Source organism: Pezoporus flaviventris, unplaced genomic scaffold (genome assembly GCF_033815535.1).
Source record: "Pezoporus flaviventris isolate CSIRO_AGI_PZ_B2104156 unplaced genomic scaffold, CSIRO_AGI_Pfla_v1 ptg000009l, whole genome shotgun sequence".
NCBI lineage: Eukaryota > Metazoa > Chordata > Aves > Psittaciformes > Psittacidae > Pezoporus > Pezoporus flaviventris.
Window position 1 is genome coordinate 1,906,127 of NW_026892557.1, and position 14,270 is coordinate 1,920,396.

At 47.0% G+C, this 14,270-nt stretch overlaps 1 protein-coding gene across 1 annotated transcript in view; it reads right to left on the reverse strand.

Annotated features, from left to right (window-relative positions):
- The window catches only part of PIK3CD (phosphatidylinositol-4,5-bisphosphate 3-kinase catalytic subunit delta), a 40,123-nt gene extending 26,398 nt beyond the window's left edge, over positions 1–13,725 (reverse strand). Inside the window, exon 1 of the mRNA XM_061450131.1 lies at positions 13,703–13,725. The gene's annotated coding sequence lies outside the window, so the exon portion shown is untranslated. The remainder of the gene's footprint in view (positions 1–13,702) is intronic.
- Positions 13,726–14,270: the final 545 nt, after the last annotated feature.

The following is a 14,270-nucleotide window of genomic DNA, read 5'->3' on the forward strand; positions in this document are numbered from 1 at the left end:
AATTGAACCTTACCTTTTTCTCCTCCAACCTGATGTACAGGCTCCTTGGCTGCAGGGAACCCCCAAACCCAGCACCCATGGCAGAGGGGTCCATCCCACCAGTGCCCCAAGTGTCGGCGACTTCTCAGTGTGTCACCCTTCTGCACAGAGCATCCCTCTGACTCGTCACGGGCAATCAGCGGCGATTCCCCAAAGCAGCAGCAGATGGGGATAAGAAACGTTTCCAGGGTTCAAAGACAGCCTCTCCTCCGTCTCATTAAATTTGCAGCAGCAATTACGTACCCAAAGAGCATCTGAAAGCTCACTTGAAAAGATCTCTCTTTTCACACATCTCCTCTTGCACTTGAGAAGTGCCCGCTGTACTTTGGGTCTCAAGTAATTAGAGACTGTGAACCTGGGTTTGTGCTTTTAAGTATTTCACTTCTTCACATGGAAACAACCGACCTTGGTACAGGACACAGTTAATGTTGGCACATTGCCCCCACTGGTCCCCCCCAAATCATCATTTTCCCTAAAGTTTTTCCTGCTGAAGGCAAGTGATTAAGGTATAAACTCCTTTTTTTCCCCATGTTATAATCCAAATAAAAGCTCATTATTCTTGCAATCTGACTCACTTTTATGTCCCTGAACATTACTACTTGGCAACACAGACATCTTGCCTTCAGTACAAAGTGTGACTATTGAAACATTCATTCTTCATCTCCATTTGATTCTACTATCATGTCTTAATGTGACCTTTTAAAGCTCAAACTGTCTATTTTAAACCATCAGCCCTGACATGTGCTGATGATATTTTTAAACAGACTGTTTACAGGAATTCTGGTTTCTGTTCTGCTAGGGTTTTTTTTCTCCTTTTCAACAGCTTTTCTACTCATCTCCACGTTCCACATACAGGGCTGTACCGAACCCTGACAGGACATTTGCCCACCCGGCCTCTGAGAAGCTGGACAGCAGAAACCATAAGGAAGGGATAAAAGGAACTAGAAGTCAGGAAAAATAGTTGCTACCTGCTAGGTTAAAGATCCGAGACCTCCAGGAGGAACAGAAGGAGAGCTCAGTCAGTTGCTTTTCCTCTCTTATTGACAACAGAACAGTGCCAATACGTTTGAAGAAAACAGTGCTAAGGCAGCCAGTGTCATCCATGTGGTGTTTTAACAAGTGCATCCAATATGAGGCTGGGCATGCCAGTTCAAAGAGACCACCACCGCACCATGCCAATCAGGTATACATTTACCCACAGTTGTTCATAAAACACTCTGTAAGGTTAATTTGCACTCTCAGCTCAAGTTCTCCTACTTGTCCCAGGGAATTTGCCAGAAATGCGGATCCGTGCTCCTGCTGAGCCAGGGATCAGGCTTGTCCTGCTAGGCAAATGATGCAGAGCCCAGTGTAGCGATCCCAACTGCTGTGCCATGAGCTGAGTTTTACGCAGAACTCGGTTATTAGGACATTGCAAAGGAGCAAAGAATGGCCGCTGTTTGCATAATTGATGGGCAATAGGGACTGCCTCTAAGCTCTGCCACAGGGACATGGCAGCTCTGTCCCCAGTTCAGAGCCCTCCAATAACAAAAGATAAGGCAAAGCGCAACAACGACGGCTTGACTCCAAGTAAGCACCAGGCAAAGACAACTGAGTACCTAAAACAGATATGGACGTAGCTGCTGGATAACACAAACTGCCTTTCATTTAAAAAGTTAGCATTTGCCATGCATAAATGAATGCACTTGGAAGCAAGAAGGGATGTTCTCTCAGGCTGCGTTACTACCCTGTGTAGTGCATTACTGCGCTGTGGACTGCCCAGGGTTAACATGAAGCTGCAGAGAGCACAAAGACAAATGGACAGGAGGAAAGGGAGGATGAGTTTTCAAACATCCTGCATCACACAACTCCCTGCTCAGGGTATGAGTCTTTGCAGGATAAGGAGTGCCCAGAGCTCGCGGGAAAGAGGGAGAAATCCCTGTGGATGGGGATACACACCCTGCAGGGCTTGGCTGGGGCTAAGGGCTGCTCTCCATTATATATTTCTTAAAGCCAAATCTAAAGTGCAGTTTTCTTCCTATCTTATGGCTGCGCCCAGTTTCAATGACTACTCACATTAAACCTTCTTTTTATACCCTTTTTCTTCAACAAAAGCCACTTTTGAGCCCTTTCTCTTAATTACGAGTCTTTCATAGCTCCGCCCCTTGGCATTTATCCTCACCTCTTTTTTCAGGTTGTTTCTTCTCTTCACTGCTCCAGGTACACCGTTCTGGTACATCCGCTCACCACCTCAGCATCTGTGTGTGCAGTGGGCACGGCTGGAAACACTGGCAGTACAGCTCCTAACCGTCTCCCTTCCAAAGCCCTTCTCTACACCAGTTTGCTGCATGAGAAACACAGCTAACGTTCGTAGCCTAGATGAGACATCTGGCCAGCTTTTGGAGGAGAAAGGAACAGGGGGAGAAAGAGGAGGATGACAACAAGCAAGCGTAACCACAGTATTTACAGGACTGCCCAGCAAGAACGTTTTCAACTGCCAGTGGAGCACCTGGAGAGCAAACCACCACACCTCAGGACCACTGGGTCCTAAGCCACAAAGATGTTGGCAACCTTAGTAAATAGTAACGCTTACGAAGCTGTATCCATCGCTTCTACAGACAAGGCTAGAAGCAGCCTCTCTTACCCTGCACTTACAGGGGTATGGTGTAAACAAACAAAAACCCCACCAAACTCACCGCGTCGAATTGCACCACAAAACAAACAGGAAGCCAGAGCAGTCTTGGGAGAGCTGAAACTATTTGCTCCATGTGGTTAACACTCCCCAACAGGTGGGAAACCACGTTTCTGCTTCAGCTATGCAGTTACAGCTGGTAACTTGCTCTTATTTTAAAGTCAAAAGAGGTTTTTTTTTGGCAACAAGCTCTGAAATAGCTGCATGAAGTGTACAACACTGATCTGCACTGGCTACCACAGAGGTGAGCAGCAGAGCTCACCCATGCAAGTGCAGCCACAGGATACATCCCTTGACGAGAAATGCCTGTGGCCAAACCAAACACTGCTTCAAGATTTGAAGATCACAGTCGCTTTTTGCATCTTACACAAAGGGTCTTTGTGCTACAGCATAATGCTGCACTGCTACAGGCTTTTCATTCTCTGTTGGGGTTGCTTTAAACACGCACACACACATATATATACACACACTTGGGGAACCTAAGCTCTCTTGCAAAGCAAGTGTGCACACCGAAGGGAAGTTAGGATGTCAGGATAAACCGTATGAAGTGTTTTAACTGCACCTTACAGCCTCCGACTGCTGCCCACGTTCATTTTCCTGTTTTGAACTTTCTAATTCTCCATCTTCAAATAGGCAGAGCTACCGCAGCCTTATCAATTACAATGAACTTCATAAACGGGTGAATACTGCTCTATTTTATAGATGTTTATTCAAGTAGGACACAACATAAAAGATGAGGGGAAGAGCTTCATCACTTTGAAGATCAGTGCTAGTGCTCTAAGGAAAGTACTGATTAACCTAAACCAGCTGCAGATCCAAAACCTCCTCAATTTTCCTGGGGAAATTCAGATATGAATTCCAATTTTAATGTCAAGCCCCATATGAGTATTCACACTATGTCAGCAGTGTGGTAGGATGTTAGAGAACACAAACTTCTCAACTAGCCAGACTTACATAGTGTATGAGCTGGATAGGAGGTGATGGTGAATTATTTGATGGTGAATTATTAGGGGGTGGGATTCAAGGATCCAAGCAGCCTGTTTGTTCAGATTAATTGGCCAAAAGTTGAATGGGGGAATAATGGAAAAATCAGGTTAAATCTCTGGTGTCTTTGTTAGAGGAGTTGTTTTATTAGGATAATATGAATTTACTTGTTGAACGTCTAAACATTTAGTGAGGAGAAGGAGAAAGAAGAAAAGTAGAGGAAATAGAGACTTAAAAAAGCAATTAGGTTCACAAGAACTGGAGCAGTTTGAGAGGTGACTGAGCAAAGGCCATCAAGTACAGTGGGACCCATGTCTGGTGGAAATGTAAAGAGATGATGGACAATGACCTTACAGGGAAGAGCTGCAAGGAAGCCGATCCCACAGTTCCTATGGTAACGCTGCCTCCTGCGAGGGTTGAGGAAGGGAATCCCATCTCCATGCACTGCTAACTTGTCACATCCTGAAGCACACATCTGCAACCAACTCTGAAACAGATGTTGGTTTTCTCCTGTTTTCACCTATGCTCAAGCAACCTTCCCAGGGGAAGGACCTTTCTCCATAGAAAAATGCAGCAGTAATTCCATAGCTTGGACCTGGGGACAGCTGAATGCTCAGTGCTGAGAACGTAATGGTTTTTCTGTCAAGAACAAGGCCACAGTTTGCTTGGCGACACTGCCACAAGAGAGATTCCAGAGAAGAAAACCATGATAAAACCCCAGCATGTTTTCTCTTTCTTTGATGGACACGCATTCAAACAAAAGACTCCCCAAGTGAAACCCCATGAACCGTACAGGAGGTGATGGTGAATTATTCATCACCTGATGATTCAGGTGGGGTTCAAGGACCCGAGTACCCTGTTTGTTCAAACAGCCTCTGAAATAGTTTCAAGCCTGGGCACCCTGAATGACAGAGAGAAGGAAAAATGACGACAAAGGTACTCTGCTCTCTTGCTGAAGGCCAGAATGGCACCATTTGGTGTCCTTGCCCAGACAAAAATACCTGTTTGTTTGCGCGAGTACACGTTTGAAGGAAGAATATTGCAGATTTGAGAACAAAGAATTCATCTATGACTTCCCCATCAGTGTTTGCAGAGGGAAAACAAGCGACAAGAACTGACCTGAGTTAGCTGGAGCAAGCAGCTCAGATTCCTGTCTTGATCGGCAGCAATACCAAGGGATTTCTGAAGGAGAAGAATCCCTGGAGGCAGCTCTCTTTCAGAGGTTATCAAAATGAGCAAGGAGCCTTCGTTTGATACCTCCTTGGCTGTTTCTCCATTGGAACCTCTGCCTGTGCCGAAGTATCGTGTTAAGGAAAAAGCAAGTTCTCTTACTTGTTGGTGTTGCATGCAGCACCACTTCCCATAGAACAGAGTCAAATGCTTGATAGGAGGAGATGCTACTGACCCAGTTCTGTGAGATACGTGAGCCCACAGCTATATCAGGGATACAGCTTGAGTTACTGACTGCAAAAATGCAAGATAAAATGGTTTGGGGAAAACCACACAAAACCAAACCAACACCAACAAAAATCCCCACCAAAATTACACATCCTGCTTTGAAAACCAGATGCTTTCAAGGATGGGACCTGGAGTAAGGTACTCAGGTTAAACTGCTCATACTGGCACCGATGCCACAGCTTTTAGTAAGCTGTTTCACCTGCTTTTCTCTGTGTTCTACAGGGCATTTTGTGAAGTCTTTGGTGGTGCTACACGGGTTCAAAGCATCCATGTCTCAACACAGGATACCATTGACTTATCACTCCAAAACAGAATTGCACACATACGCACAGCATTTGTACACACACACAAGGAACGCCTCTCAGAACCTCACTTCTGTTGGGGATGGGTTTTGGATGCAAAACCAAAGAATGTCAAACACAAATGGACACAAGCTGCATCCCTTTCCTATTGGTCCTTCAGAGGGACAAACAACTTTCCTCTGTTGTGTCACAAAACCATTTCTTGGGAGTCCTTTCTGCAGAAACTGAGCGATCTATAAACCCACAGACTCCCATTATGAGCTGTAACTGCCTGTTCAACCAAAACACCCTGTTTCAGCTTGAAATTACTATTAGGGGATTCTGGACCCTTTCCTTTGCTACCAGCAGAAGAGCAGCACCAGTTTTCCCACACCAAGAAGCACTGTTCAAGTTCATGAGTGTTGGGTTCCCAAGGAATATAACCCCAGAGCTCAAAGTCAGAGCAGTACAACAAAGCCCTGCATCCAGGCTGGGAATTCTGGGGGTCCCTATTGACCGTTTCCAGTAAGCCCTGATCTCACCAACTGCAGCGTGGGTGGCTGTCTGCACCCTGAAGACACAGCCAGATGCAGGTGCCTTCCTCCACTAAGTATTTAGCTCAGCCTCATGGGTTTGTTATATTTGGGTGGGTTTTGTTTGTTTTGCTGTGTTTGATGTTTAAAATGGATATTCCAATCTAAACAACATTGGGAACCCAAACAAATACACATACACATCCCCCTCCCCGAATGTGTCACGTTACAAAATGAGGCAGATGCCAGTGACAAATGCCTGAAGAATTTTTTAGCAGCCACCTGAAAAATCACTTAAGAGTCAGAAATAAGCAGCGAAGGCCCTGGCCTGAGTCATCAGTGACAACAAGGAGAAAAGGAATGTGAAGAGTTTGTTTCTTCTGTGCTCAAATGAGAGAGGGCTTTGGGCTGAAAATGATTGGGTTTATTGTTAGCAGAGTAAAATTTCCATCCGTGACCAGGGGAATTTCCACCTGAGGCAGAGCAATGAAGATTCATTTACATAGCAGGAGGTAAAGCTACAGCTTCTACCCTGGGAACAGCGCTGAAGGAAAAACAAACTCGTTATGGTAGCAGCAAAGTGCAAAGTTTTTGTCCTCAAATTTGGGGCCAGAAATAGATAATGTTTGTTTTTATTGAGCCTTGGACAGTTCTTACAAAGAAGAGCAAGATGTATTTCACAGAAGCAAACAGTCCAGCCAGCCTAAACAGAACTAGGACTGGGAAACTGTACCAGACAAGTATGAACTCTGCTAAGCACTTACACTACATGCTGCAAGGGTGAGTGTGCCTCTCAAAATAAAACAAAAGGCTTCACTGTTTATTATTGCAGTATCATCATTTCAAATGTGGCACCAACCAGGATTCGAGCAAGGTCAGGTCTCCCCTCACATCAGCAGGATGCACTTAAGCAGGTCTCCCCCTGCCTCTTTCCATGCTACAAACTCACTGCCTTAGATTCCCTTTCAGGACACTGGAACAGTAATGTTTAGTATTGGGTCACTTCAGAGAAGAGTTTTGTTCCTCCCTGTCTTCATTGCTGTTTTTTCTCCTATCGAAAAGGGGAAAACCAGAGTACCACAAACTAGTAAAGTCTTCAAAGTCAGTCACCTAAAACCAGAGATATAGGGGACTCTGGTGGGGAAGAGCCTTCAGGAAAGTTCTCCACCAGCCCAAAACAATCCCAGTGTGGATATTGGCAGTAAATCACAGCCTGAGGGATAATTTCAAGGCAGTCCTTGGGATAGGTCCCCTAGCACATGGTTTGGTTGGGAAGAGCTGCTCAGAGCCAGGCTGGGATCCAGTACCCAGGTAGGTTTTACAAGGGCAGGAATGGACATCTCCAGCAAAGCACAGGAGTTCTGCAAACCCAGCTGAGTGTGGATACACCCCTAGGAATAAACCTTCTTCCTATTAGGATGCTTAGCAGTGGCATCACCCTCCACATCCACTGTGTTACTTGGGTGAATGGGACACTTCCTATGGTAGCCAGCCATCAGCCTGACACTGTCGCACATGGTGGAGAGGAGCTGCCTATGAGCACACACAACACCTTACATGCACATACAAAACAAGAGGTGAACTACATGCAAAACAGCAAAGCAAGACACACAGAAGGCACATTAAAGATATTATATGTCTATATATATAACATGTATAACATATACATATAAAGATATAAATATGATATTATAATGAGCTATTGACAGAAATCCCAGCTTACTCCCACGTGTGCATCTTGTACCATGTCCTTTTGGGTCATCTGGAATCTTTATCCATAGTTGCAGAGTTTGCTGCTTTCCTTCTGCACAGGTTGGATGTCATGATTGCAGCCTGGAGTCTGCACATACAGGACATGCCGCTTTTCGCTGAGCAGACCCAGGTCTTCATCCCAATGGCTGCCTTTCAAAGCCAAAGCACAGCGTTCCTGGTAACTCACTTTCCCTCAACACCCATGGAAAAGTGAAACATCTTTTTTCCTTCAAGTTTCCAGGAACACCACTCTGCTCATTTCTCAGGCTTATTTCAAGGAAAACACTTGAATGCTTGAAAATTAAGGGGGGAAAAGGGGTCCCACTCATATAACTGGTGGTTTACCCGAGTCTAGCACCTGCTGCTGCACAGATAAAACTGTCCATACTGGTAAACACCACCGAATATCAATTCAATTATTACATCAAATGACAGCAGTTTCCACGTGCAGACTCCGAGTTGCTGACCAGAAGAGCCTGCACTCTATCTTCACATTTGTACGTTTTACAGCCCTGAGTGATGAGGCTTCACCCGAGTGATTTTTCCATTTTAACAGAAGGAGAGCGACAGGACATGAATTACCCCTCACACACCTCTGCGTGTACAACTGCTCAGTCACTCGCATGGAGAACTGCGAGGATTTTAGCCTGAATTTGATGCAACTTTATTTCCACTCGGTCCTCAATAGCCAGCTTCTGTATTAACAAAAAGCACACAGCAACTCACACCCCTCTCTCTTCTACATCAGAAACGTTTCACTCTTCCCCAGACTGCCTGGAGCCCCTTTTCTAAATGCTATAGGCCTGTTCTGCACCATCACAAAGACCTTAAGTCCAGCCTTAACCTGGCACTAACAGGAATAAACCATCAAAAGCAGCCCTGAGGCGCCTGCTGCCTGTGGTGCTGCTGGGGGCTCAGCAAGATAACTTTGCATTGAATTTCCTATTTTATCTCCATGCTACCTGCAACAGGAAAAAAACTCAACCACTCATTTCCTTCCTCCTACCCACTTTCTGTTTAGTGTTTTGAGTGACTTGATCTAAATTAGCTACAGTCGGGAGCCAGATTTTCAACCTGGTCTTCCAAAGGCCATGGGCAGAAAGACACAGAGCAAAGACAAAATGACAGGGGTGAGGAGAGGACAGTAACAGACACGCAGAGCTAGCAGAGCTCGCCGGCAGCAAGAAGCATGATTCTTGGATGCCTACAGGAAGAAACCAAGTACACACTGCTGTCAGAAGGAGACTGACTGTGCCACACAGCTCACGCACAACTTCGGCAAGGTGATGCTTTCAGAATGAGGCTTGGAAATGTAATGGAAAAACTGAGTGAAATCTGTGCAGCCTCCTTCCATAAGCACCAGCTTCACTGGACGTGCTGTGATGTACAGTAATATTGCCAAAGCACGTTGCCAAGCCATGCTGCTTTGCACAAGTTAGAGAACAAAATGATCTGGAGTTCCCACTGGAGATACCAGGAAACACAGAAACCAGTTGAAAACATAAACTGAATACAGCCATTTGCTAAAGCACCACATGAGGGCATGTAGCTTGTTTCCAATGACCTGATCATAAACCCCTGCTTTTAGAAAGAGAAGGTTTGAAAGAAATGGCAACAAGAAACAAGGGACCAGAAAAGGGAACTATTCCATTAGTGTCAGCACTCTTTACCACCCCATTTCAAACCGGGAGCCACAGAGCCGCTCTCCCATGACAGAGAGCAGCAGGAACCATTGCTTGCTTTGCTCTGAGAGCTCAGAGATGCCAAGTCTTGTGGTAGATGTTTTGCTGGGAAGCACTGACTTCAACACTGTCCAAATAGCTTACAGCACGGAGCTGTCTGCAGCTGGGCAATCCCAGCACTGTCACCGGGGTGCAGATGCACACAACTGCAGACTGCATCAGCAACTGTTCTGAGCTGTGCAGGCTGGAGAAACGGGGAGCAAAAGCACAACAGGACTGACAGTGCCTTTGTTGTGGTTATCTGCTTGCTAGATGTGTGGCTCACTAGCGAGGTGCCCAACAGGTTCACCCCAGTGAGCATTTCCTGCCTGCTTCTATGGCCACCACACACCACCCACCTGCTCGTGTCAGGCTCCTTTGGGACCCTCTGGGGAGCAGAGATGCTCACTCAACTCTCTGAAGGAAAGGGGCCTCTAAAGACATTTCCTCCCCAATCCTAACAGCCCCCAACAAAAACATACCTATCTACTGCACATGCGATCCCTTCAGTGGCAAAAGCAATTCACAAGCCCTTTGGCACTAAAAATATATCCTTCTTCCTCAGACTTCTCCTTTAACAGAAGCATTTCTCTTTCTGTGCCATTTCCCAGCCTGTCACACTGGTCTCTTTTACTAACTCACACGCTGGAACCAGACGAATGCCCTCTCACAACACAGAGCTCCTGATGATGCCATATGGGCTTTTAATGTCATGCCATTACAACCCCAGCCGCAGCACCCACTTACAGGCCATTCAGTGCTAGCAGGTCATGCCCTGACTATTCCTCCATGCACATTATTTATTTACCATTCTTCTCTTCCTTCAATGCTTTATTGATTGCTGCTGCTTACTCTCTTGAACCCTGCTTGCGCATTCCCTGTGTCGGGAGGTCAGATGCAGCAGCAGGGGAATGGAGGTTACCAACTGCTTCCTGAAACACCAGAGTCTTTTCCCTGTGGCCACATAAAGACCCACACAGCAAGCTTGAGGATTGGAGTCGCTCCCTCATTAGCAAACGATAAAGACCCAAACCAACCACCCCCTCATCTTTCTTCACCAGCAAGAGCCCACTGAGATTTGAAAGGTATTTTGCCAAGGGAGATGCACAAGTACATACATCTGATCTCATTCCCAAAATGAGGAGCTCCTGTCCCCTATGGCTCTTACCTCTACTGAACCTTTATCTCTGATAAGGACCCCACAGCATGCTTGGTGATAACAGTTCACCTGGCTCACAGAACAAAGTCATCCCCTCCAGGAACTTCACATAGCAAATGACCAGCCACAGCACAATCGAGCCTTGATTAATTTTGTATCACCTTCTTATGACCAGTGTTCCCACCTCATGGCCAGATGGTTGTGCCTGCTACTTGGCTGTACTTCAGAGACCTTGTAGCTACAAGCTGGCATGTCCTGGACTGAACAAGCCCAGCGAACAATGCGCCCACCATCTAGGTCCAGGGAAAAGTCATCTTCCTCCATACTGGCAGCACCAAGTGTGAATTACCCAGTGGTACTCCCCACTTGCTCCTTCGGGATCAGGCTTGTGGCAGAAAATTGAAACCAGTGGCACTGCTTCTCTTATGTTGCGAAAAATAGAGGAAGAGGCCATAAAAAGAAGCAGCAATAAGTGATGCTGAAAACAGCGTTTTCCTTTGCTCTGAATGAGGAGTCAGCAGCCCTGATTGCATGCGTGCAAATTCCCCCAAAGTTTCCCTGAAACTTTCCACTACACGGAGGCGACTGAGCTCTAGTAAAGACACCCATTAAAGGCTTATGCTGATACTTGTTTATTTACTTCAATTCAGATCTGTTGGATCTTATCACGGGTGACTGAATCACCCTCTACTACACATGTGTAGCTGACTCTCCCTGAAGGAAAGGAGCACATCAGCAGTTCTACAGCTTGCAAGTGCTCAGAAGTCATCCGGCTCCTCCCTGCAGTGCTTTCCTCCCCTTTTCAGCTGGCTGCCTAAAGTGAGGAGAGAGCATCTGCTATATTGTAGACAGAGGAGCCTGCAGACTTGTCATGGGAAACAAATCCAGGAGAATAATGACCCTAGGAATTAATCCAGAAGTCGGGAACAGGCATCGCTGTGAAATCACCAATGACAAAGTTGCACTGGGCACGCAGCAGAGCCTCACTGTTCAATCTTATTCACTACATCCTTGTATGGCAGCAGACAGCTCTGCCCACAGATCAGAGACCACAGCATTACAGCGCAAAAATCATTCATGTGCTTGCTGGTGGCTCTGGATGGGAACTGTAAAATGAAGGAGAAAATTGAATCCTAATGGAAGCCTGTTCCTGCCATTTGGGAACCTGGACTGAGCAGCATTCCAGCCAGCTCCTTTACAGCCCTGGTACCAATTCATATACTGGAAAAAAAACCCAGGCAATCCTTCTCCATAAACATTTGCACAGGCTGTTCTTGCCTCCTCTTGTACCACTGGTCATACCCGGTACCACTGGGAACATCTGTGGAAAAGCCACAAAAATGGCATTTAAACTGTAGGAGCCTTTGGTGGGAGCCAAGAGTGGGCAGCTTCAATGAGGAGATGTCCCCTCCCTCCTTGCCCTAATGTGCATATGCAAAGCTCATACATTAATTTTTCATCTCTCTCCCCAGCTACTGAATAAAGGGGTGCTTTACCCAATTCCCCTTCCTTTCCTGTCTCTAGTGAAGCCCTATCCCTCCATGCCTTGGCAGCTGTTTTTCTTCTCCTCCTTGCCCATTTGCCTGCTGTTGTCTTGCTAATTATTTTTACAAGGCTTAATAATTGATGCAATCTTTCCCATTTTTCATCTCCTTCCTACAGCACTGTCTGGCAAGAAGGAGCTCCAGGAGCAGCTGTGCTCAGTTGGCTGCCCATCCGCCTCCTGCGGAGAGGGATCATTGCCAGAACAAGACTTTGCAACCTAATCCTCTATCTACCTTCCTCTGGACCCTGCAACTGTTATCCAGAGGAGCAGCTTTTGAAGTTATTCAGCAAACCAAGGCGCTGATGTCACCAATAAAAACAGCATCTCAGAAACACCCATTTGTCTCGTGCCTTGAACCAGAGTTATCTGCATCCACCCAGCTCCATTCCTCAAATATTTGCTTGGAGAGAACGTATCTTACTGGCAGAGAAGGCAGCAAGAGTGATTTCCGATTAAAAATCATCTCCCATTCTGCAGCAGTCGTGCTGACTGGAGCACGGGACTTCTGCCTCTTTCTAAAGCACATGTTGTTGAACGAGAACACAGAACAGACACTAAAGCGAACACGATACTGGTCCTATATGGCAGGACAGCTTCCTCAACCCTGCAAGTTATTGATCTACCAAAGGGGAGTTACGGATTTAACCTGTGTAGACTCACTCATGGTAAGTCTGTGGGAGACTGGAAAAATGTCTTCGAACAGCAGCATTAACAAGTCCTGCTCAGGAGAGGGCTCTGCTACAGGCTTGACTCAAGCAGGACGCCTCATGGTGCAGTTTCCTCATCCCAGTGATATCCCAGACATCACTTTCTTCACATTTTGCCTTTTACTGATGAGCAAACAGACCATTTCCCCCTCTCAAAACAGAAAGGAGAAAACCAGCAGTAAACACAGGAATTACGCTGACAGCAGAGCTCCTAATGCAGTTTCTTTGTTTTGTATGACTGCCGTCAGGCATCTGAAAAAGAGAAGTTGCATCTCAAGATTCCTCAGTTCTTTGCAAGCTGTTAGCTCTTGGCTGAGACTTTGGGAATCACATCCCTGAGCAGTTCAGCCTTCTGCAGCAGTCAGCACTGGTGCTTCATCCTTGAGCATCATCCTGGCGCTGACTACATCTGACTGATTATCACAAGATGTCTAAGGATAGGAGAAACTCTTGTGCGCGTTCAAGAGCAGCTGGGGGAGACAACTGCCAAACAGGAAAACTGAAGGACAGCCCTGCTGCAATCCTGCAGCAAGGAGCACACGCACACCACAGCACCGCCTCCTCAGAGCCACTTCTGTAGTACACAAAGGCAGGATCACAAGGCAGGAATAGACAAGCATCTTTCCCAGAGCCTGCACCCGGACCCGTAGCAAGTGTTGGCAGAGGCTTCTTCCAGCCCACTACCCTCTGCCCTCCTTGCTGCTTGCAGCTTGCTGTTTCAAAGAGCAGCGGGCTATAAAAACAGGAAGCCATGCAGAGGAGAGAGAGAATACAGATTGAGGCACGGAGCTGCAGCACCAGCAGCTCCCCCAGCACGCACCCCACGCTCCCGTCCCTTCCCACCCCCTTACCACAGGCCACCTCCTCGGTGAGAAACGCTCTGAGTGCTCTGATGGGAAACGGCTTACGGCCAGAGAGCCACCGAGGGAGGGGAAACCCAGCAGCATGAAGGGAAATGCATCTCACTCGACTCCGCTGGGCTTGGAGGCGGAGGGGGAAGAGGTGGGAGCGCGGTTGATGTTACGAGAGCCAGACTGAACCTACAGGTACTAGCGGTTCCTGGAGTGCCTGCTATACTCTGCTACCAGCACAGGTCCTAGCACACGCTGCCTGCTTGCGCGGGGTGGAAAAGGCAGGACTGACCGTGAAGAGCTCCCATTATTGCCATCTCTGCTTTAGGAGGCTGGGCTGGTGGGGACCACGCAGTGGCAAAGGGCCTGCTCCAGATCCGTGTGGGGTCTGCAGCCTCCCTGCCGCGCTCACAAAGATGCCAAACTGCAGCCAGGATCTGCCTTCCAATGCAGAGAATGACAACCAAGGGACGTCAGGGAGGGGAAAACACACTGGAAAGGGTGCAGCGCACATCTGGGGCAGTGGGACCTGTTCCTTACCTCCCTCCAGACAATGCCTGAAGCATCA